Here is a 24,859-nt window from a genome sequence, read left to right on the forward strand (position 1 = left end):
ACAGGACTTGACGGCAGCCGCCCTTGAAGAGAACATAACCTGCTCGGATACAACCACATTAGTAACTTTTGATTCACAGGTGAAACAATTCTTTACCATGATTGTATTTGATACATTTGATGAATTGATGTTGCACCATGATGTGTGTTCGTTGTCAATTTCAGAAACACATACGTGGATCAAAAATAGTGTTAAACTCACATGGATGGCATGGAGGACCAAAGAAGTAGATTGGGGGCCAAGTCCAAGTATTCCCAACGTCCGCCACTAGGCCACCATGTCACTTTTGGCCCAAGGAAAGAAAGAGATCTAATCCAACACGTTTTTGCGCTGGATTCGGACTGCAGCTCTACCCCAACTTGCAACGGCCGCCACGACGTCATCCGGACTCCATTTTAGGCGTTCAAGTACTCCTTGGAATTCTTATGAAATATATTTTCATATGGATCTAGACTCATATCGATATCTATTCTGAATCGGCCGCAATGACCAAAATACTACCGATAGGTTTTCTGTCAAGAGGTGCTGCGTCGCCTTATTTTGGCCCAATGGGCCGTGTATCAAGTTGGGTCCATTAGGGACGTGTTCTAGGGTAGGAGCACGACCCCAACACCCCCCTGGTCATCCTCCTAAGTATTAATAAGGATTAGAGCCGCCACAAATAGATTGGATTTTATTTTTGTTGAAAGTTTAGCCATTACTACTTCCTTGTAGACGCGTGTGTCGACTAGACCATCCGTTCTACTCGATTCAGAACCCCAACTTTGTGATTTCAGATTGGTTTTCATCTCCATATTTGCAATTTAGTTGCTTGTTCTACTTGTTCTTGCTTGTTCTTCGATTACTTGCAGGACGAGTGCCCTAGTGGCCGGGTGACGCGCTCCACAAGATCGCGGCAGCCATTGGAGGTGGTGTATCGGTTGCTAAGGTGCGGCTTGGAATGCTATAGTCGGGCCATGAACGTCGTCTCCATCGACCAATCGAGTTATCCCACGCCTCTCATCAAAAGATCGGGAATCAACCCTAGCAGGTTCATACAAGTTGGTAATCAGAGCAAGGTTTATCGGTGAGAAACTTCCAGTTCCTTGCTGTTTCTAATTACCTGTAGTCCAAAAAAGCACAAAAAAAGTTAGTAGATTAGTTTACCTGCAATCCTATAAACCCTTTGAGCCTTTGCTAGCATTGCTTAGTTAGGGCTTGTTGAGTTTTTTGGTTGCATCGGTTGTGTCGAGTTGCTGATCTTAGTGTCTATTCCTTCAGAGTTTTGAGTTCTATCACATTTTGGTCACCACGAGATCCACCATCACCATATACATCATTACTTCGTTTCCGCCACCACGGTTTCATATGATGTCCGATTTGGAAGTTTAAATACAATCTGAAAACTTGAAGTTGTCTTCTTTCCAACGGATCTGACCTTGTAGCAAAATTCAGTCTGAACGCTCCACAATCGTCTTGGAGTTTTCCGCATCTGCTATATTAACAAGAGTTGTTAAATTTAAAATTCGAAGGGGCTGTGTGCAATAGCCTTATTGTTTGGGTTGTCATAGTACCAAATAAAAGATTTAGGCCTCTACAAAAAAAAGAAAGAAAAAAAGAAAGAAAAAAAAAGAAGAAGAAGAAGAAGAAAGACAAGAGAACGAGAAGAAAGAAGGGGCTGAATCTGTTGATTTCTTTGTGCTGTGCTAGTTGCTCTTTTCAGTGACTACCTTTGTGCCTAGGCTCACGTCTCTAGCATGGTTTAGCCTAGGACCAGCACAGTACCGCTGTTGAATGATTACTGAACTTGCTTTTGTGACTAACGTGGTGCTAGTATATTTTCTTGCTTAAGCCCACCTACAGCTCCACATATTCGACTACAGCTTGACAGGTTTTTTGTTGCTGTGGCACCGATACACTTCACTCCACGGTTGCAGACTTGTTGGTTGCCATCACCTCCTATTTGGCTTGGTAAGAGCTTGTAAGGGCTTGTTTTTACAAGTTGAGTTTGAGAGAATTACAACCGACACATCATAATAGTTGATAGGAGGATACATATTATTTTTGTGTTTCTTGTTTTCTACTAATCATGGCAGGTGATACAGAGATTTTTGAGCTGTTGAAACTAGACATTCATATTCAGGATGTCATTCAACACTTGTCGTTATATGATGGTAAGTTTGATCCTAAAGCTTACATTGATTGGGAGATAAAAGTAGATAATGAATTTGATGAGCATGACCTGTCCGAGAAACAAAACATTTATATTGCCTCTAATATTTTGACTGAATTTGCCTTGCTACAATGGAAACACATTTGTAGGCGTAAGAAAGTTCTAAAATCATGGGAAGACTTTAAATTTCTTTTTAGAGATGCATTCATTCCTGAATATTATGCTGATTATTTGCTTGCTAAATTAGACAACTTGAGGCAAGGTAGTAGGACTGTGAAAGAATACTTCCATGATTTTAAAATTTGTATCATGTATGGTGGATTAGATGAATGCATGAAAGATGTGATGAGTAGGTTCATGAGAGGGCTCAATTCTGAAATTCGAACTTTGTTAATTAGCAAATCATGCATGCATATTGCTCAATTGTATTGTCTTGCTCTCAATGCTGAAAAGGAGATTCTATTATCTGTGAATACTTGCAATAATGATGTGACCCATAATGTCCAAAAATTGTCCACCCTGCATGCTAATGAAGAGCAACAAATAGTGGAACCCACTGTTGATTTTCCTTTGTCACAAAATGAATTACTTCTTGTTCCTTGTGATAAAGAAGACTTGTGTTATGATGATTCTTTTACTCCTATGCCACAAGTAACGAATAAGTGTGATACTTTTCATTTGGAAACATATAAATGTGCTGAAGAAAAGCTTTTTCATCCTATTAGTTGTGCACAAGATGAACTGAATTTGCTATCCTCTTTAAATACTTTGGGTTATATTGAATTTGATATTCTGTGTAATCTAAGTTGTCTAAAAGAGAAACTTAAATTTGATTCTGGTTTGCCAAGCTTTAATCATTGTTCACTTCATCCAATTGGCAAATACGACAGCAAAGGAGAATACGTGGTGCATAAAGTTTATATTTGCTCTAATCTGAAATATCCTTTTGGGCAACAATACCATGATCAAATAGAGGGCTGCACTAATACTAATAATATCTTGCACAGTTTTTCTAGTTTTTCCCATATGCAACAGGGTAAGGCCAAAGAAGGGGAGTATTACTGGTTGTGGTCATGCAGCATGGCCGTCGCTCGGTGCTCCAACATCAAAGCAAGCACCTTAGAATGCCATTGGAGCAAGTCGAGGACGACTTGCAGCCAAGAAGGGGAGAATGATGAGGACATAACCTGCTCGGATACAACCACATTAGTAACTTTTGATTCACAGGTGAAACAATTCTTTACCATGATTGTATTTGATACATTTGATGAATTGATGTTGCACCATTGATAGAGTCGGAGTGCCTGATCTTTCGGTGAGTGGAGATAAATTCGACTTGGTGGAAGTAGACCCTCACGATCCGACTACGACGAGCGAACCCGAAGCGCCAATGCAATCACTGAACCAACTTCCTGTGGTTACCAACCTTGCTGGCGCAAGATCAGCCTGATCACGAAGATCAATTCCTGTCCGCAATCGGAGAACGAACAAGAAAGAGAGGCGAGCAATCTAAATATCACTCGAAGGTGGAGTTCTGAATCACACAAGGACAGCGCGTATTTGTGCATGTTCAAGAGTAGCTAAAGCTAGATGTAAAACAAAACTCCAGTCGTAAACAAAAAGGACTCCGACTAAATAAAGGGGGCGCAGCCCCTGGAGTCCGAAGGGGTCACGCGCGCCCAACCCTAGGCGCCCCACCTGGGCCACCCTGTTGGGCCATCTTCTTATTCCGATGGACCTTCGTTCCTTAACACCATGATGAAGTTTAATTCTCTCGCACGGGCCCGAGTGATTGGCCCAACTGGATGATCAACTGTAGGCGCCTGAGGTGGAGGAGCAACTGGAGGCGCCTGAGGTGCTGCTGGTGTAGATGTACTCGTGGTGTCCTCATCATCCTCCCCTTCTTGAACTGAAGTCGTCCTCGACGGCAACTCCTCATCTTCGCCCACATACGGTTTCAAATCTACAACATTAAAACTCGTGGAAACACCAAACTCCGCAGGCAGGTCAAGGATATAAGCATTATCATTAATCTTGGTTAGCACTTTAAAAGGACCAGCAGCACGTGGCATCAATTTAGAACGACGTAAAGTAGGAAAACGAATGGTAATGTTATTAATAGCACGACAGTCTACACACATACGCCATGAGCCATCTTTCTTTGGAATAAGTAACACGGGAACGGAGCAAGGGCTAAGAGACTCACGAATATAAGCCTTGTCAAGCAACGCCTGTACCTGGCGCTGGATTTCCTTCATCTCATCCGGATTTGTACGGTACGGTGCGCGGTTCGGAAGCTGTGCGCCAGGAATGAGGTCGATCTGGTGCTCAATGCCACGAAGTGGTGGGAGTCCCGGTGGCAAATCTTTTGGAAAGACATCAGCGTACTCCTGCAAAATGTTAGCAACCGCAGGGGGAATATCCAAAGATGGTGCATCATCAAGTGAAACGAGCACACTAGAGCATATAAGGGCATAGCATGGCAAAGGAGCATTGCGTAACTCATCAAAATCAGCACGTGTGGCAAGCAAAACAGGAGCATTCAACTTGATTTCAGAATTAACAGATGGCGATGCGTCAATTTGTTTAGCAGTTTTAGCAACTCTAGCAAGATCATCTTTAAGAATTTGTTCAGGTGTCATTGGATGTATAATTATTTTCTGACCCTTAAACATGAAAGAATAGTGATTTGAATGACCATGATGCAAGCTATCAGTATCATATTGCCAAGGTCGCCCAAGTAACAGAGAGCATGCTTCCATGGGAATAACATCACAATCGACAAAATCAGAATAAGCACCCATGGAGAAAGGAACATGGACTGATCGAGTAATTCTAATTTTCCCACCATCATTAAGCCATTGAATGTGATATGGATGTAGATGCTTATGAGTGGGTAAAGAAAACTTTTCAACCAGCGTGGTACTCACCAAATTGTTGCAGCTGCCGCTGTCAATGATGATGCGAATCGACCGCTCCTGCACAACGCCCTTGGTATGGAAAAGAGTGTGTCGCTGATTCTTCTCGGACGGTGTGACCTGTGTACTAAGAACACGCTGCACAACAAGACTTTCATACCTATCGGCGTCACCCGGGTTGACATGTACCTCCATAGCTGCATGGTCAGTGGCAAGCATCGCATGTCGAGTATCTTCAGAATCACTAGCGGAAGAGTACTCACCATCGTCACGAAGAAGCAAAGTGCGCTTGTTCGGACAGTCCCGAATCACGTGGCCAAATCCTTTGCAACGATGACACTGAATATCCCGTGTACGGCCTGTGGGAGGGGCGGCGCCTATGGAAGGGGCAGCGCTTGCAGGTTTGGCCGTTCGCTCACGCGGTGTAGTGGTGGGCGTGGGTGGCGCAGGGAGAGCGGGTGCGGAGTTGGATGTCGAGCTTTTTCGTGCAAAAGAGTTAGAATATGTCTTCGAGCGGCGTCCCTGCACTTCACGTTCAGCTTTGCAAGCATATTCAAATAATGTTGTCATATCTGTGTAGTCCTTATAATCAAGTATATCCTGAATTTCGCGGTTCAAACCACCACGAAAACGTGCCATAGCAGCGTCATTTTCCTCCAATAACCCACAACGAATCATGCCTATTTGTAATTCCTGGAAATATTCATCAACAGATTTGGAACCTTGCTGAAAACGTTGCATTTTATTAAGCAAATCTCGGGCATAATAAGAAGGCACAAATCTGTGGTGCATAGCAGTTTTTAATTGCTCCCAAGTGGTTGGAATGGTATTGGGATGTTTGTGTTTATATTCACGCCACCAAATTAAAGCAAAATCAGTAAATTCACTAATAGCAGCTTTAACTTGAGAACTAGCAAGAATATCATGGCATGAAAAATTTCTGTTCAACTTCTAATTCCCAATCAAGATATGCAGCAGGATCATATTTGCCATTAAAAGGTGGAATTTTAAATTTAATCTTGGAAAAGGAATCATTACCACCGGGACGGCGTGGCACGCGGCGGGCACGGCCTCGGCGGTCGCCATCATCCTGGTCCGAGTCACCACCATAACCCTGCTGCAACTCTGCGACTGTTGTGTGCAATGCATCGAGTCTTGCCACAACTGAGTCGAGTGTGGCCTTAGCGGCCGTCTGTGCAAGGTCGAGCTGATCACACCGCTCGGTCGTCGAGGAGATCGTCGAGTCCAGCCGTTCATGAATCGTCTGAATGTCGGTGACAAGCCCTTCAACTTGTGCCCGTATGCCCTGCAGCTGGTTAGCCCCCGCGTCGACATCATCTGCCATGGTTAGCGCAAATACAAGAACAAAAGCGACGACAAGACAGGGGTGTAACGGCTCACAAGGCGCTCACACTAGTGCTGTTATCAAATTCTTATCCATTCTTACCACGCACACAGGGGCGAACGGCAACCAACCGGTGGAACTCGCGAAAGATTGGAGGAGCGATTGCCTGGAGGAACAAAATATGCTCGTCGTAGAACTATGTGGAGTTCTGGGAAGGCTGCACTCAAATGAAGGATTAGCACAATCAAATAATAATGCAAAGTTGAAATATAGTGCCAAACACGTAACAAGAGTTGCTGGTAACAAGGGAAATCGAAAGAACAGAGGCAAAGGTGGAGAGGGCGCACCTCTTTTGTTTTTTTTCTATTTTTTTTTTCACAAAGGCTGCCCCAAAACTGATAATATGAAAAAAAACTGGCACGGGATGCGTGGGGTGGGGTGCGGTATGCGTGGGGGGTAAGGAGTTTCCCCAGAGTGTCGTGACCCAGGGGGTGCACGGCGCGCGCAAAGGGAGTTTCCACCGAAACAAAACCGGATCACCTTCCTTCTTCCTGTTGGATTCTTTTTTTTTTTTGCTTCTTTCCTTTTTTTTTGCACTTTCCTTTTTTTGACAGGGGAGGGGCGATCGGAGGGGTGGGATGGTGCGGCGCGGTTGTTGGAGGGGCGGTGGGCGCGGCGTGGTAGGGTTGGCGAGCAGCGGAATGGCGGCGGCGGCGAAAACTAGGGTTAGAGGAAAAACGAGAAACAAGAGATTAAACACAAGTAACCAGCAACAATTGAACGAGGAGGCACACAAATTCAACAAAGGCACTTATTGAATGAATGTGCGAGGCTAAACGGTTGCTGGGACAAAGGATCTAACCTGAAAAAAAATTGTTTTGGTTTTTGTGGACTGTAGGAAGGGAAAAACACTCGGTAAAACTCACCGATCAACCTGGAAAGCTGATACCACTTGATAGAGTCGGAGTGCCCGATCTTTCGGTGAGTGGAGATAAATTCGACTTGGTGGAAGTAGACCCTCACGATCCGACTACGACGAGCGAACCCGAAGCGCCAATGCAATCGCTGAACCAACTTCCTGTGGTTACCAACCTTGCTGGCGCAAGATCAGTCTGATCACGAAGATCAATTCCTGTCCGCAATCAAAGAACGAACAAGAAAGAGAGGCGAGCAATCTAAATATCACTCAAAGGTGGAGTTCTGAATCACACAAGGACAGTGCGTATTTGCGCGTGTTCAAGAGTAGTTAAAGCTAGATGTAAAACAAAACTCCAGTCGTAAACAAAAAGGACTCCAACTAAATAAAGGGGGCGCAGCCCCTGGAGTCCGGAGGGGTCACGCGCGCCCAACCCTAGGCGCCCCACCTGGGCTGCCCTGTTGGACCATCTTCTTATTCCGATGGACCTTCGTTCCTTAACACCATGATGAAGTTTAATTCTCTCGCACGGGCCCGAGTGATTGGCCCAACCGGATGATCAACTGTAGGCGCTTGAGGTGGAGGAGCAACTGGAGGCGCCTGAGGTGCTGCTGGTGTAGATGTACTCGTGGTGTCCTCATCAACCATGATGTGTGTTCATTGTCAAATTTAGAAATACATACGTGGATCAAAAATTGTGTTAAACTCACATGGAAGGCATGGAGGACCAAAGAAGTAGATTGGAGGCCAAGTCCAAGTATTCCCAGCATCCTCCACCAGGCCACCACGTCACTTTTGGCCCAAGGAAAGAAAGAGATCTAATCCAACACGTTTTTGCGCTAGATTCGGACTGCAGCTCTACCCCAACTTGCAATGGCCGCCACGACATCATCCGGACTCCATTTTAGGCGTTCAAGTACTTCTTGGAATTCTTATGAAATCTATTTTCATATGGATCTAGACTCATATCCATATCTATTATGAATCGGCCGCAATGACCAAAATACTACCTAGAGGTTTTCTGTCAAGAGGTGCTGCGTCGCCTTATTTTGGCCCAATGGGCCGTGTATCAAGTTGGGTCCATTAGGGACGTATCCTAGGGTTGGAGCACGACCCCAACACCCCCCTGGTCGTCCTCCTAGGTATTAATAAGGATTAGAGCCGCCACAAATAGATTTGGTTTTGTTTTGTTGAAAGTTTAGCCATTGCTACTTCCTTGTAGATGCGTGTATCGACTAGACCATCCGTTCTACTCGATTCAGAACCCCAACTTTGTGATTTCAGATTGGTTTTCATCTCCATATTTGCAATTTAGTTGCTTGTTCTACTTGTTCTTGCTTGTTCTTCGATTGCTTGCAGGACGAGTGCCCTAGTGGCCGGGTGACGCGCTCCACAAGGTCGCGGCAGCCATTGGAGGTTGTGTATCGGTTGCTAAGGCGCAGCTTGGAATGTTGTAGTCGGGCCGTGAACATCGTCTCCATCGACCAATCGAGTTATCCCACGCCTCTCATTCAAAGATCGGGAATCAACCTGTGACAACCAGCCCCAAATCTTCTAAGTTAATCTTAATCCGAGCCCCTGATCACCTGTCTTAGCTTTCCAAGCCTAAGTGTTCAACCTCCCGACCGGTCCCGACCCCTCCCCGTTTGTCACCGGTTCCGACCCCGCCAAACCTAGCTCACCGTCGGATCCTTCTAAGTCCTTCCAAAAACGTCCGTTCTATCTGACCGGTGGACCCGTGAGATCTTTTTCCCCCAGATCTTCCGCGACAGGTGCACTCGAGTTGCATGCCCGCTTCAGAGTCTCCCCGCCGCGTGGCTCAACTTCTCCGACGCTCGCCGCTCCGCCTCGTCTCTGGCCGCGACCGAATGGATTCTCGCGCCCCCTTCCCCAATTGCAGCGGAAGCCCCTCTGCAACCTTTCTGCAACGCCTCGCCTCCCGCGCCCATCATCACATCACCAGATCCCGACCGCAGAGCCGATGTCGCCCATCTTTTCCGTCACTTCGACACAGTCGCGCCGCCTGGTCTTCGCTACCCGACGATTCCTCCTCCGCCAACCCTGACCACGGCAGCAACAGCTCCTTTCCCCGCCCTGTCAGAAGCCGCCCGACAATCTGTTGCTCCGCGCTCGCCCGCGCGCCCACGGTTGCCTATCTTCTCACCTGTGCTCCCTCGATTCTAGTGCCGTTAATCTGGTCACTTCCATCAACTCTACCGCAGGACGACGCCCGCCTCCGCCAAATCTCAACCACCGGCATACCCGCTCTTGCGCCGCCCTGACGCCAGAGCCCAATGACCGCTGGCATCATCCCTGAAGTTCTGCTCCACCGCCCTCGTCGCTCAATCGCTGCCCAGGTAGAGCACTCCATTGCTTCTTCCCCGGCCTTCGCGCCGCTCCCCCTTCTCACTCCCGCGCCGCTTCCCTTCTCCCTTCCCAGCCGCTATAAGAGGGAATGCGCGAGCCCCGCCGGAGTTCCCTCCGCCATTGCTGCCTTCCACCTTTCTCTTGCTCCCTGCTCGACCTCCCAGCGCCACACACTAAGTTCCTGAGGAACTCTCCTCCCCGCTCCACTCCGTTTTCCCCAAGCCACCCAGCTGCTTGCTCCTTCGTGCTGCGTACGAGCTCACTTGTGATCCACAAGAAGCACCGCCGCCGCCGGAGCACTGCCAGACCTAGCCTTCGTTCAAAGCCTTAGCCCCTCCGCCCAAGTCTACTTCTTCCCGACCCCAAGCTTTCCTTGTAGGAAGAAGGTAAGCTGCCGACCCCAGTCCGCTTCGCCCGACCCCTCTTATCCGCCCGACCCCGGTTCCATCTCGCCTGACCCTACCTGTTCCGCCGACCCCTCTCCGTCTCGCCCGAGGGCTCGGCTGTAACCTTTTCCTCAAACCAAGGGTGTATGTGTAAAACTTGGGAACCCTTCAGCGATTGAGCCTGAGGATCCCTAACACACCAACCCTCTAGTTTAAGGGTCAGGTCACAAGTTCCTTTCTCGGACCCTTACCTCTTGATCTCCACCAACTCCCTTGAACCTTACCACCCTCCTGCTTTTTGTCGTGAGTTTCTGGGCTTAGACTTGCAAGTGTTGCTGTTGAAATAACCATCTATGCTAACTAATGCATTGCATTCGTGTAGAGCTGCGCCTCACCGACGGCTTCTATGAGCTGCACCCGGCGCCAGAAGACGACGGTGTAGCTGAGCTCCTGCCCTCTGAAGCCGAAGCCGCCTCAGAAGTCGAGCAGTTCTCTTCCTCCTTGCTCGAAGACAAGCCCCGGTTGCATGAAAACCCTGTGTTGTTGTACCAGACTTGCGCATGCCTTCCTTAATATGTTTGTGCATTTACGTATAGGAGTTGTTGATGCATAACGTAGCTCCCCTGATCTGAACACTAGCTGTTGGACTGAGTAGCTGCTTGCTTAAATAGGAAGCGGTAAAAGCCGAGTGATTTCCTGTCACTCGCGAGTTGTAGGAGTTGGATGTCTACCCTTCTGTTACAACTGTAAGGACAATGGACGGGGCAGGGTTTGGGTAACTCTTTGGTGGTCGGTTGATCGCCCCGTTTATCTATGAAACTTGCTAAGGCCCGACAGTGGTGGTGTTCATGATCAAGTGTTTGAAAGTACTAACCTCATACTTAGTATGGGATGAGGAAGCCTAGTACCAGATTGAACCTAAACGTGAGCGGTCGCCCCATTGTTCTTGGAACGGAGTTTCCCCTGCTGGTTGTCGCACGAGGTGGCAAGCGTGGTCACAGAACGGCAGAGGCTGGGTCTGTGGAACCTTGCACCAAAGAAAATGGGCCCGACACGGGTTAGGGGATTGATGGGGAAGGCCGACACAGGAAGCGACCTCCGGGTGCGCGGATGTCGTGAGGTTAGGTTCACCATGCATGGTTGAAGAACTCGAATCGATTCGTCTGCCTCTCACAGTTTGAGACTGCTTGATCGCTATGTCACCCTTAGTAAATGAGGAATCTGATGATGACATGGTTTTGTTGATATATACATACCTTGGTTGGTTCTATGATTGCTTAGAATAGGTTGCAAAACCTAGACCGGTTAATGAACTTAGAACTGGAGCTAAAACTTGAAAATAGGGTTTTACTTAGTGCTTTTGGCAAATAAACCCCTCAGCCGAAAAGCCTTGCATGTCTAGAAGTGTGGAGTAGCTTTACTCCGGTCGGTTAAGTCTTGTTGAGCTTAGTAGCTCAGCCTTGTTGTGGCTCCTATTTTTCAGGTGAAGTTGCTGCTCCCGACCCTTCTCCTGCTGGCACTTGGCCGCCCCAGCTCCCTCCGGGTTGGACGGTCGAGTGGGATCCCTCCTCGGACGACGAGGAGAGGGATCAGTGATGTCCCGGCTGGCCTCACCAGGGACGTCCGACCCCGTCGTTGCTTTTGCTAGTGGTTTTACCTTCTGTTGTCTTTCTAAAAACCTTGTAAAACTCTGATGTTTATTTCATAACCAAACTAAGTGGTTAAGTTGTTAACTCGGTGGACTCGTTGTACTCTCTGGAACCGCTCACCTTCGTGTGGGTCTGCTAAAATGGTCCTGTTCAAGTGGTTAAATCGGAGGAAATCCAACGGCACTTCGTGTTTACTCGGCTTAGGCATGAGCGTCGCATATCAGGCGGCTAAATCATGTTTAACCAAGTAGATCTGAAGTGGATCCGCCACAGCTGGTACCAGAGCCGGTTTAGCAGTACAGAGAACGCAACAAGCCCTAACACTTCTTTGAAAAGATAAAAGTTGTAAGAAACTTTTTGAAAAATCTCGTATGATCGTTAAGGATGACTTTAGTGCGAGAGGCCCTAGGGGATTTTGGGGTTGTTTTAGGTGGCTAATATTTTACTTGGTTATCTTGCTAACCCTTCCAGCACTTCGCCACGTTTGTTATACATGTGCCGAGTTCCGCATCACGAGTATGCGAAGGTTGATAGGGAGTTCTATTCAAGGGACCCTATCATCGTGGTTGTTCTCGCCCACGTCTATCATACGTGCGCAGGTTCCGTATGTAATCCATACGAAGGTTGGTACAGTTCGATTCCAACGAACCTATCAGCACGGTTGATTCGCCACGTCTATCATACGTGTGCTGATTCCGCATCGCGAGTATGCGAAGGGTTATACGGTTCCATTCAAAGGAAACTTATTTCCACGGTTGGGTGCTGTCCATGCAGCCTTAAATGCATGGGTGTCGTTCCTATAGTGAGCGGTAATGTTTGGGAACGCTTTCGTGGGTGCTGGCACGAAAGGTTCGTGTGGTGGTATTTTCTACAGGTACACTAACCGCGTTCGCTTAGGAGACGTTGCTAGAACCGACTAGCTATTATAGGGAGAGACGTACTTGTTGCCTTGCCACCAGCACTGACCGCGTAAGACCTAGGTTTCGGGCAGTTATTTTGGTTAAGAGTAAGGTAGGCCGTGCATGCGTCATAAGCAAACATCTGTGAAGTCACTCTCCTCAAAAGCAACCTTGCTCGGAAAAGCTCTTCTCCGGTTTTAAGGATTTCTAGTTTTTTCCAGTTGCTCTCGGTTAAAACCGAATGCTTCTCTATCCGACCCCTGACCCTTGGAGTCTATCTCACGTGGTTTTGGTTTCTTGGTTCCAGATGGCCGTCCTCGGACACGTGCTGTTTGGAGCGGATGGTACCTTCCAGTCAACCTGTCTACACTTCGAGGGCTTCCTCGCGATTTTGTGGGACACTTTGAAATGGTTCGGGTACTAGTCTCCACCATTGTACGTAGGGCGACTGTATCTGGAGCAGGGCATCCAGACGTGCAATGTACAGGCGGTGGTACCTCCTCCTCCTGTGCGGCCCGACTGGCCCTCCTTCGGAATATCAGCCTACGGTCTTGCTCCGGAGGACACTTGGGAGTCCGCCGCTCTCCAGCTTCTTACCCAGTTTTGTCAGCTGCATCCCCTGGAGGTCACACTAGACCCTATCGGCCTGTTCCCCGCCAGGAACCGGTTGGATCCGGCGTGGCTCGACCGCATTGGAAATATTGAGGTGCTAGCCACCACCTACTCCATGGTCACCATCTCCACCAACGTCAGATGCATGACAGCCCTCTATCGGCTGATCGAGCTCCAAGGGAGAGCCATGACCATCCTTGCTCGGGCCGCAGTGGATGCTCAAGGACACCTCCAGTCAGCTAGGAGAGACATGGTAGGCCAAACCTACTAGCTTATCCAACGAGGCATTCAGATACATGACATGCAAGACAGGATCTCCGAGCTCAAAGGAGAAGTACCAACCTAGTTGACGGCATGATCGAGCTGTCAGAGGAGAAGATGGAAATAGAGATGGAGCTGGCGGTTGCCAATGCTCACTTGGATGAGCATCAAGCTGAGCTCGATGATATGCACGCCCTCCATATGCAGCTCGAAGCTCAAGAGGACCCCGAGGAGGATGAGGGAGCGTCCAGTATGGACATTGAAGAAGACGGCGCCCCTTCTCCTACTCATAGTGTCCATTTGTAGATAAAGAGTTACAAGGGACTCATTCTTTTGTTGTACTCCTCGGCAGCCTAAATTTTGGAAAGGATTGTAATAGGTTAGCCTTGAGCCGAGTACTCCCTGTGTTGGAACACCGCTGTAAATGAAGTCAATTCCTGAGTCTGACCTTTAACTCTTGTAAAGTGTTGGAATGTTAGCCTAAGTGAGTTGAGCCGCGACCACACCCGCTGTTTTCTGTGAGTCTGTTCAAGTGGCCGACCCCGGTTCGCGAGATCGGATGCGCCGACCTTTCGAGGCAGTCTCCGCCTCGCCCAACCCCTTTTTAATGTGGATCGTTGCCGACCCTTTTTCTCAGGAGGATCGCCTAGCCCGACCCCGTGGCTTAAGTGGATTCTAGGAGTCTGGGTAGGGTATGATTCGCCCGAAGTTGAGTACAAGGCTAAGATAAACGCTAACTACCATGAGGATGAGAAGCGTGTATCTCCCCTATGAGGACGTGTGTTGCATTATCAGCAAGAGTTGCATTGGAGAATTTAACTTATACGTTCCATTTGTTGGAATACTTCTAAGATTATGAAATTAATGGAACGCTAACTCTTGCAGATGGCGTATCGCACCAGATTTGGTTCTGTACCCGGCAGTAGCGAGCAGCGACAGGATCTTCCCCTACCCCCGCCCTCATCTCCACTAGAGGCAATCCTAGCAACTCAAACCGAGCTGCTAAGGCATCTTGTACAAGGACAACAGCAGGAGCCCCATGGTGGAAGGGCTCACCAACAGTCGCATGTTGCTCGCTATGAGGACTTTTTGGGGACACAGCCCCCTTTGTTTCAGAAGACACAAGAACCGCTCGACGCCGACGCCTGGGTTCGTACGATCGAATCCAAGTTCGAGCTTCTCACCGCCCCGTGCCCCGACCATAACAAGGCTCGGTTTGCAGCTCAACAGCTGCGTGGCTCCGCACGGCTCTGGTGGGACCACTACCATGCCATGTTACCGGCTGGCCGTGTGGTCAGCTGGAACGAGTTCAAGACCGCGTTTAAAGCGCATCACATCCCGAAAGATCTCTTGGAGTGCAAGCTCAACGAGTTCCTGGCTCTTACCCAGGGAACCCGAGATGTACTGCACTACGCCCAAGCTTTCAACGACCTGTGCCGTTATGCCTGCTATCATGCGGACACAGACGAGAAGAAGCGGGACAGATTCCGCCGAGGACAGAGCTTGGAGCTCAGAGAAAGGTTGAACCCCATCAAGGTGGACACCTACAACGAGTTGGTCAATCTGGCCATCTCTTAAGAGGATTGCATGCAGGCTCTCAAAGTCGACCAGAAGAGGAAGGCCTCCATGGCATTTCCGAGCCAGCCAACCCGAAGGTTCCGGATGGTTCCTCCACAAGCCCCCGGCTGACCCCAGCAGTCGGGAAGGTGGATTGCCCGACCCCCGCCAGCAGCAGCGCCCCGTTTTCCCGGCTTCCAACCACAGGCGCCCCGGCCGACCCCACCAGCACCACCCCGCCCTGCAACTAGTAGCTGCAGCTTCACCTGCGGCAATGAAGGGAATTTTGCTAAGGACTGCCCCAGGAACAAGAATCAGCAGCAAGGCCAGAACCCCATGGTGAACAGAGGAAGAAGGCCCAAGGTACAAGTTCGACAAGGCCAGCTCAACTACACCAGCTTGACCGAACTCCCCGAAGGTGCGCCAGTAATGACAGGTACTTTCCTTGTCTTAAATCAAGTTGTTGTTGTGTTGTTTGATTCGGGAGCCTCTCATAGCTTTATCGGGAGTAAGGCTAGGGAAAGATGTGAGCTGGATGTCGGTCACACTAAGGAATCCTATGTGATCGCCACTCCGGGAGGGAAGATAGCCTCGGATCAGATCGTTACTCTTGTACCTCTCCAGCTAGGCTCGACTCTTTTCAAGGAAAACCTTATCATCCTCGACCTGGAAGGAATAGATATCATCCTCGGGATGGATTGAATGGCCAGACACCAAGTGGTTCTAGATACAGCCGCCCGAGCTCTCCACATCAACTCACCCTTCCATGGCAGTTCTACCTTATCCTTGAACCATCTTAAGTCTGCACCTCCTTGTGCGTACCCTCTATCTTGAGCCCGACTAGAAAGCCTCCCTGTTGTCTGTGAGTATCCTGACATGTTCCCCGAAGACTTGCCTGGCATGCTACCTGATAGAGAGGTGGAGTTTTCCATAGAGTTGATCCCCGGCACCGCACCGATATCCAAGAGACCCTATCGGATGCCACCTGCTGAGTTGGCCGAGTTGAAGACCCAGTTGCTGTTGGAGGTATGCCCTAGAGGCAATCATAGAGATGATGATATTCCATCTGTATCCGTGATTTGTATGTTGTGTTCATTGAATATCTATTGAAGGCTACTTGAATTGATTTGCAATTATGTGAATTGTATGTGAAACTCTTTACTTGTATGGTTATTCTAAAGTTGTCCCTAGTCGGAGTTCATGTGAGGACACACATGAATATTAGACTAGCACATGTATTAGTTGATGACTATGTTTCACAAGTCATGGACATGGAGATGTTGAACTAATAATGTGGACACATGTGGAGACATGTGCTAGGACTGACCCAACACGAGAAGTAGTTCTCTCTTTAAACAACATATACGCTTTATCCTTAGACCTAAGATTGTCGCATGTATTCTAGATGTGGATCGACCTACTTAGGGGCTATCAAACGCTACGCCGTAACAGGGTAGTTATAAAGGTAGTTTTCGGGTTTGTCAAGAAGCATGCTATGAGACATGGTCAATAAAGATGGGATTTGCCTCTCTTTGATTGAGAGTGATATCTTTGGGCCCCTCGAGTGATCGGATCCGAAAATGCATGGCCATGCTACGTACGGTTAAGAGTTAACCTACAAAGGGATTCCGAATCACAGGATCGAGAAAGAGCGGTCGGCTTGAAGCTAGACCAAATATCGTGAGGCAAAGGGAATAGCATGTATATTATGTTGTGATGGTTCGTCTGATATGATCTTCGTGTGCGTATAGGAGTTGGCACGTCTTGCTAGAGGCCGCTACCGACTATTGGGCCGAGTAGGAGTACTCGGGCCATGTCTATACGTATCCGAACCCATAGGGTCACACATTTAAGGGGCTGTAAGCCCAATTCGGATCTGATCCGAGTTGGATTAGGTTTAGAAGTACTAATGGGCCTCGGATCAAGAGGCCCGTCAGGAACCTCTATAAATAGAGGGGTGGGGGCGCCCTAGGGTACACACCTTTTTGGCGAAACACACCTGCCGCGCCTCCCACGCCCTCGCCTGTTGCAACTCGCGGATCTAGCAGTCCGGCTTGCGACGCTTCCTCCCTGCACGTGTGGATACCTTGGAGGTGTTGCGCCTGCAGCACTTGGATGAGCCGCCGACGAGCCGCCAACGAGCCACGACGAGCCAACGATGAGCCGCGGTACCGGAGGCGATCTTGCTGCACGTGGACGAGCTGCTGAGGAGCTTCTGGACGTGATCGACTACGTACGACTACGTTGATTGACTACGTACGACTACGTGATCGTCTTCACTGCATCGACGCATATCTACATCTTCCGCACCAGTAGTGCGTCGAGTGGTAATCCCGTGATCCTTATACGGCAGTTCTTCCTGGTTATACGTGGTAGAATTTTGAATTGCGCTAGTGTAGCCTACCTCGTATTCCAACAGTGGTATCAAGAGCCGTAGCTGCTTAGTTTTGGATTCGGGATGTGTGCATATGGAGATATGCGAGTTTTCCGTTTGGTCTATGTCCTGGTTTCGTGCCCTTGCTGCAATGGTAGTGTAACGACATACTCCTACCGGTCGGTTTCCGCCATCGGAGTTAAGTGATACACGTAAATCCAGTTGCAGTGAGTGAAGATCAATATGATTGGTCGAATCGAGATCCAGGGTCATACGCCAGGCGCATTAGATGTGCAATAGTAGATGAGATCTACTGCCGGGGTTGGGATTTTTGCCGTATGCGTATGCTTCGGTAAATCAGCCGTAACTTTTCGGTACGATCTCGGATCGGGGTGAATTTTATATGAAAATTGATCTACAGAAAAAGTTAGATTTCCCAAATTCGGCTTGGAAGATGGAGTTTCGGGCCTCCCAAGTTTGGAACGTTAGGGCGCCTAACTCTGTTTTGCAAGATGTATGTATGTATCTTGTGATCAGTATGGCCCCCTTGTGTATGTGATGCATGTGTGTAACTCATTCGTGACCTGCGTGTCGCGCGTACGGCAACACGGCAGGAGCCATATGTGTTGTCACTTTATTGTATTTAATGGTCTGCGTACAATCTGTGATGATCCAAGCAACTATGTAATCTTCATTACTAGATTCTTTACTAGCTATTAGGTGTAATAGCATGTTCTAGTTCTTGGAGGACTCATCACCAGGAGGATGGTGCACATGGAACATGGAGATGGAGATCACCATGGTGAACAGGTTCTATGGAGATGGAGATCACCATATGAAAATGGGCCATACTGTGTCACAACTGTGTGAATGCTATTCTGTTTAAGTTTTACTTTCTGCATGCTGTGATGTTAGAAGTAGAACGATCCCTCACAAAGTTTAAGTTAGTATGCCCTCCCAACTAAAACTTGCACCGTCCCATGTCTTGTACAATTAGTGGTGGGTCTATGAAATTAGGGTACCACTAGTTTTCCTTGACTAGACGGGTTTGTGTCGGACACTTACACGCATAAGGGTTGGTTTGCTTAACGAGGTCATCTTAACGGTTAAGGACCTTGGGGCATAACGGTTGGGCGCCGAGACATGGAGATGTCACCCAACAACAGGAGTCATATGTGATATGATTAGCAAAAGTTGCTTACCGATCTACCTTGTTTGCTAGCGGTGATGCTAAAGCTCACTAGTGGACTTGTTAGTTGTGGATCCTGAATCACTAAGTTTCAGTAGAGGGATATTGATTTTAGTTGGAGTAGATTCTGTTAAAATAGTTTAATGTGATTTGCTCTATCATGGATACGTTTGTCTTAGTGTATTTTGCATTACTTTGTTGTAGATTAAATGGCACCTAGCAGCACTACACCGTTTGCTTTGCGTTCGGTCCTTGAGAAGGACAAGTTGAATGGAACAAATTACTCGGATTGGATCCGCAACCTGAGAATTGTTCTCAGGGTTGAGAAAAAGGAAGATGTTCTAGACAACCCACTACCAGAAGAACCTGCTGATGATGCACCCGCTGCTGCTAAGAATGCTTACAAGAAAGCATGTGATGCTAACCTCGAAGTAAGCTGCCTTATGCTTGCTTGCATGGAACCCGAGCTGTAGATGCAGTTTGAAACAAACCATGAGGCGCACGATATGATCGTGGCGCTTAGAGACATATTCCAAACACAGGCTAGGATTGAAAGGTTCAATGTGTCTAAGGCCTTTGTTGAGACCAAGCTAGCAGAAGGCGCAGCAGTAGGACCACACGTAATCAAGATGGTTGGTTACACTCAACGGTTGGAGAAGCTAGGCTTCCCACTGGGCCAAGAGTTGGCCACTGATTTCATTCTTTTGTCTCTTCCGCCTAGCTATGGGAACTTCATCTCGAACTACCATATGCATGGGACGGAGAAGGGTCTGAATGAGCTGTGTGGCATGCTTAAAACAGCAGAGGCTGACATCAAGAAAAGCGCTAGTACCAGCCATGTGATGGCTATACAGAACAAGCCCAGCTTTAAGAAGAAGGGCAATTCTTGGAAGAAGAAGGGCAAGGCTGGAACGTCCAAGCCAAACCCAGCGCCCAAGGTTAAAGCTGGACCTAGACCTGCTCCAGACAAAGAGTGCTTTTACTGTCATGAACTTGGTCACTGGAAGAGAAACTGCAAGCAGTACCTAGCTTCCTTGAAGAATGGCGGAAGTAAGAGTACTTCTACCTCAGGTTCGCTTGTTGTTAATGTTATAGACAACATATTTCTCGCTGATACAATTATTAATTCTTGGGTATTTGATACCGGATCGGTTGCTCATATTTGCAATTCGATGCAGGGAATGATAAGAAGTAGAAGCGTGGAAAGAGAAGAAGTATATTTCCGCGTGGGCAATAATGCAAGAGTTGCTGTGTTGACCGTCGGGACGATGCAACTCCACCTCCCGTCAAGATTTATTATGGAGTTGAATAATTGTTATTTTGTTCCTAGTTTAAGTCGAAACATTTTGTCTCCTTCATGCTTGATGAAGGATGGTTATTCATTTGTGAGTGAAAACAATGGTTGTGTGATCTCTAAGAATAATATGTTTATGGCTTTTGCACCCATTGTGAATGGATTATTTGTTTTAAATCTTGATGGTTCACCTGTCTGTAATGTAAGTGCTAAAAAGCCTCGGCCTAATGATTTGAGTCCTACCTACTTGTGGCATTGTCGTTTGGGTCATATAAGTGAAAAGCGCATGAAGCAGCTCCATTCTAATGGACTTCTAACTTCGTTTGATTTTGAATCATATGAGACATGTGAGGCTTGCTTGCTAGGCAAGATGACCAAGACGCCTTTCACAGGATTTCCTGAGAGAGCAGTAGACTTGTTGGAACTCGTACATAGTGATGTATGCGGACCAATGAGCACGACGGCTAGAGGAGGATTCCAATACTTCATAACTTTCACTATGATTTTAGTAGATATGGCTATGTCTACTTGATGAGGCACAAGTCTGAAACCTTTGAAAAGTTCAAGGAATTTCAGAATGAAGTTGAAAATCAGCGTCGCAAGAAAATTAAGGCCTTATGATCTGATCGTGGAGGCGAGTATTTGAGCCACGAGTTTAGCAATCATCTAAAGAGTTGTGGAATTGTTCCACAACTTACACCGCCTGGAACACCTCAGAGAAACGGTGTGTCCGAGCGATGTAATCGAACTTTGTTAGACATGGTTCGATCAATGATGAGCCAGTCGGACCTACCATTGTCATTTTGGGGATACGCTCTAGAAACAACAGCTTTCACACTTAATAGGGTACCATCTAAATCCGTAGTTAAGACACCATATGAGATATGGACTGGAAAGGTTCCTAGTTTGTCTTTTCTAAAGATTTGGGGATGTGAAGTGTTTTTCAAGCGACTTCAGTCGGACAAGATCACACCCAAGTCGGATAAGTGCATTTTCGTGGGATATCCAAAGGAAACTTTGGGATATTATTTCTACAACCGATCAGAAGGCAAAGTGTTTGTCGCTCGGAACGGGGTTTTCCTAGAGAAAGAGTTTCTCAAAGGAGAAAAGAGTGGAAAGACAGTGCATCTTGAAGAAGTTCAAGATGAGCCGATCGGGCAAGAATCAATGAGTGATGCTAATGTAGCAGAACAAGTTGAGATACCCATGGCAAGAGAAGCACCGCCATAACCACGAAGGTCAGCAAGGCTCCGCGAAATGCGGGAAATATTATTGTTGGACAATGATGAGCCTGCGACATATGCAGAAGCAATGATGGACCCAGACTCCGAAAAATGGCAGAATGCCATGCAATCCGAAATAGAGTCCATGGGAGACAATCAAGTTTGGAACTTGGTTGACCCGCCTAATGGTGTTAAAGCCATAGAGTGCAAGTGGATCTATAAGAAGAAAAAGGACATGGATGGAAATGTTCACATCTATAAAGCACGACTTGTCGCAAAAGGTTTTCGACAAGTTCAAGGAGTTGACTACGACAAGACCTTCTCGCCCGTAGTGATGCTTAAGTCCATTCGGATTATTCTAGCTATAGCTGCATATTTCGATTATGAGATATGGCAGATGGATGTCAAGACAACTTTCCTGAATGGAAACCTAACTGAGGACATGTATATGATACAGCCCGAGGGTTTTGTCGATCCGAAAAATGCTGGAAAGGTATGCAAGCTTCAGAGATCCATTTATGGATTGAAGTAAGCATCTAGGAGTTGGAACATTCGTTTTGATGAACTGGTCAAAGGGTTTGACTTCACCAAGAACGAAGAAGAGTCTTGTGTTTACAAGAAGGTTAGTGGGAGCTCTGTAGTATTTCTAATCTTATATGTGGATGACATATTACTGATTGGAAATAACATTCCTATGCTTGAGTCCGTAAAGACTTCACTGAAAAATAGTTTTTGGATGAAGGACTTAGGGGAAGCGGCATATATTCTGGGCATTAAGATCTATAGAGATAGATCGAGAAGGCTTATAGGTTTAAGCCAAGATACTTACATTGACAAAGTGTTGAAGCAGTTCAGCATGGAAGAGGCAAAGAAAGGGTTCTTGCCTATGTCACATGGCATACATCTCAGCAAGACTCAGTGTCCTTCGACTGCTGATGAGCGGGATCGCATGAGTAGAGTGCCATATGCCTCGGCTATTGGATCTATCATGTATGTAATGATAAGTACTCGCCCAGATGTTTCACCAATCTGATCCAGGTGAGAGTCACTGGACAGCGGTGAAAAACATTCTTAAGTACTTGAGAAGGACTAAAGATATGTTCCTCGTCTATGGAGGTGAGGAGGAGCTCGTTGTAACAGGTTACACCGATGCTAGTTTCCAAACCGACAGAGATGATTCAAAGTCACAATAAGGATTTGTGTTCACGCTAAATGGTGGTGCTGTTAGTTGGAAGAGTTCCAAGCAGGAGACGGTGGCCGATTCTACGACAGAAGCCGAGTACATCGCAGCTTCGGAAGCCGCGAAGGAAGGTGTTTGGATAAGGAATTTCCTCATTGAGCTTGGTGTGTTCCCGAATGCGTCCAGCCCATTGAATTTCTACTGTGATAACAATGGGGCAATTGCGCAAGCAAAGGAGCCAAGGAACCACCAGAAGAACAAACACGTAATGCGGTGATTTCATCTCATTCGAGACTTCGTTAACCGGGGTGAGATCAAGATATGCAAAATACACATGGATCTGAACATTTCTGATCCGTTGACAAAACCTCTCCCGCAGGCTAAGCATAATGCGCATGTAAGAGCTATGGGTATTAGGTACCTTCTAGATTGACTCTAGTGCAAGTGGGAGACTGTTGGAGGTATGCCCTAGAGGCAATCATAGAGATGATGATATTCCATTTGTATCCGTGATTTGTATGTTGTGTTCATTGAATATCCATTGAAGGCTACTTGAATTGATTTGCAAATATGTGAATTGTATGTGAAACTCTTTACTTGTATGGTTATTCTAAAGTTGTCCCTAGTCGGAGTTCATGTGAGGACACACATGAATATTAGACTAGCACATGTATTAGTTGATGACTATGTTTCACAAGTCATGGACATGGAGATGTTGAACTAATAATGTGGACACATGTGGAGACATGTGCTAGGACTGACCCAACACGAGAAGTAGTTCTCTCTTTAAACAACATATACGATTTGTCCTTAGACCTGAGATTGTCGCATGTATTCTAGATGTGGATCGACCTACTTAGGGGCTATCAAACGCTACGCCGTAACAGGGTAGTTATAAAGGTAGTTTCCGGGTTTGTCAAGAAGCATGCTATGAGACATGGTCAATCAAGATGGGATTTGCCCCTCTCTGATTGAGAGTGATATCTCTGGGCCCCTCAAGTGATCGGATCCAAAAATGCATGGCCATGCTACGTACGGTTAAGAGTTAACCTACAAAGGGATTCCGAATCACAGGATCGAGAAAGAGCGGTCGGCTTGAAGCTAGACCAAATATCGTGAGGCAAAGGGAATAGCATGTATATTATGTTGTGATGGTTCGTCTGATATGATCTTCGTGTGCGTATAGGAGTTGGCACGTCTTGCTAGAGGCCGCTACCGACTATTGGGCCGAGTAGGAGTACTCGGGCCATGTCTATACGTATCCGAACCCATAGGGTCACACACTTAAGGGGCTGGAAGCCCAATTCGGATCTGATCCGAGTTGGATTAGGTTTAGAAGTACTAATGGGCCTCGGATCCAGAGGCCTGTCAGGAACCTCTATAAATAGAGGGGTGGGGGCGCCCTAGGGTACACACCTTTTTGGCGAAACACACCTGCCGCGCCTCCCACGCCCTCGCCTGTTGCAACTCGCGGATCTAGCAGTTCGGCTTGCGACGCTTCCTCCCTGCACGTGTGGATACCTTGGAGGTGTTGTGCCTGCAGCACTTGGATGAGCCGCCGACGAGCCACGACGAGCCAACGACGAGCCGCGGTACCGAAGGCGATCTTGCTGCACATGGACGAGCTGCTGAGGAGCTGCTGGACGTGATCGACTACATACGACTACGTTGATCGACTACGTACAACTACGTGATCGTCTTCACTGCATCGACGCATATCTACATCTTCCGCACCAGTAGTGCGTCGAGTGGTAATCCCGTGATCCTTATACGGCAGTTCTTCCTGGTTATACGCGGTAGAATTTTTGAATTGCGCTAGTGTAGCCTACCTCGTATCCCAACAGTTGCATGATCTGTTGGAAAAAGGCTTCATCCGACCCAGCACATCACCTTGGGGTTGTCCTGCCCTATTTGTGAAGAAGAAGGATGGCAGTCTGCGCATGTGTGTGGACTACCGACCCCTCAATGCGGTGACCGTCAAGAACAAGTACCCACTTCCACGCATTGATGTCTTGTTTGATCAGTTAGCTGGAGCAAAGGTGTTCTCCAAGATCGATCTTCGTTCGGGTTATCACCAAATCAAGATCCGACCCTGTGACATACCTAAGACAGCCTTCTCCACAAGGTATGGACTATACGAGTACCTGGTCATGTCCTTTGGACTCACCAATGCACCCGCCTATTTCATGTACCTCATGAACTCGGTGTTCATGCCCGAGCTGGACAAGTTTGTAGTGGTGTTCATTGATGATATCCTAGTGTACTCAAGGAGCGAAGAAGAACATGCCGATCATCTTCATGTAGTTCTCCAACGGCTGAGAGATCACCAACTCTATGCCAAGTTCTCCAAGTGTGAGTTTTGGTTAGATAGTGTCAAGTTTTTCGGACACACTATCTCCAAGGATGGTATAGCCGTCTGTTGGGATACGAGGTAGGCTACACTAGCGCAAATCAAAATTTTCTACCGCGTAAAACCAGGAAGAATTGTCGTATAAGGATCACGGGATTACCACTCGACGCACTACTGGTGCGGAAGA

This window comes from Setaria viridis, chromosome 6 (genome assembly GCF_005286985.2).
Source record: "Setaria viridis chromosome 6, Setaria_viridis_v4.0, whole genome shotgun sequence".
NCBI classification, from domain to species: Eukaryota; Viridiplantae; Streptophyta; class Magnoliopsida; order Poales; family Poaceae; genus Setaria; species Setaria viridis.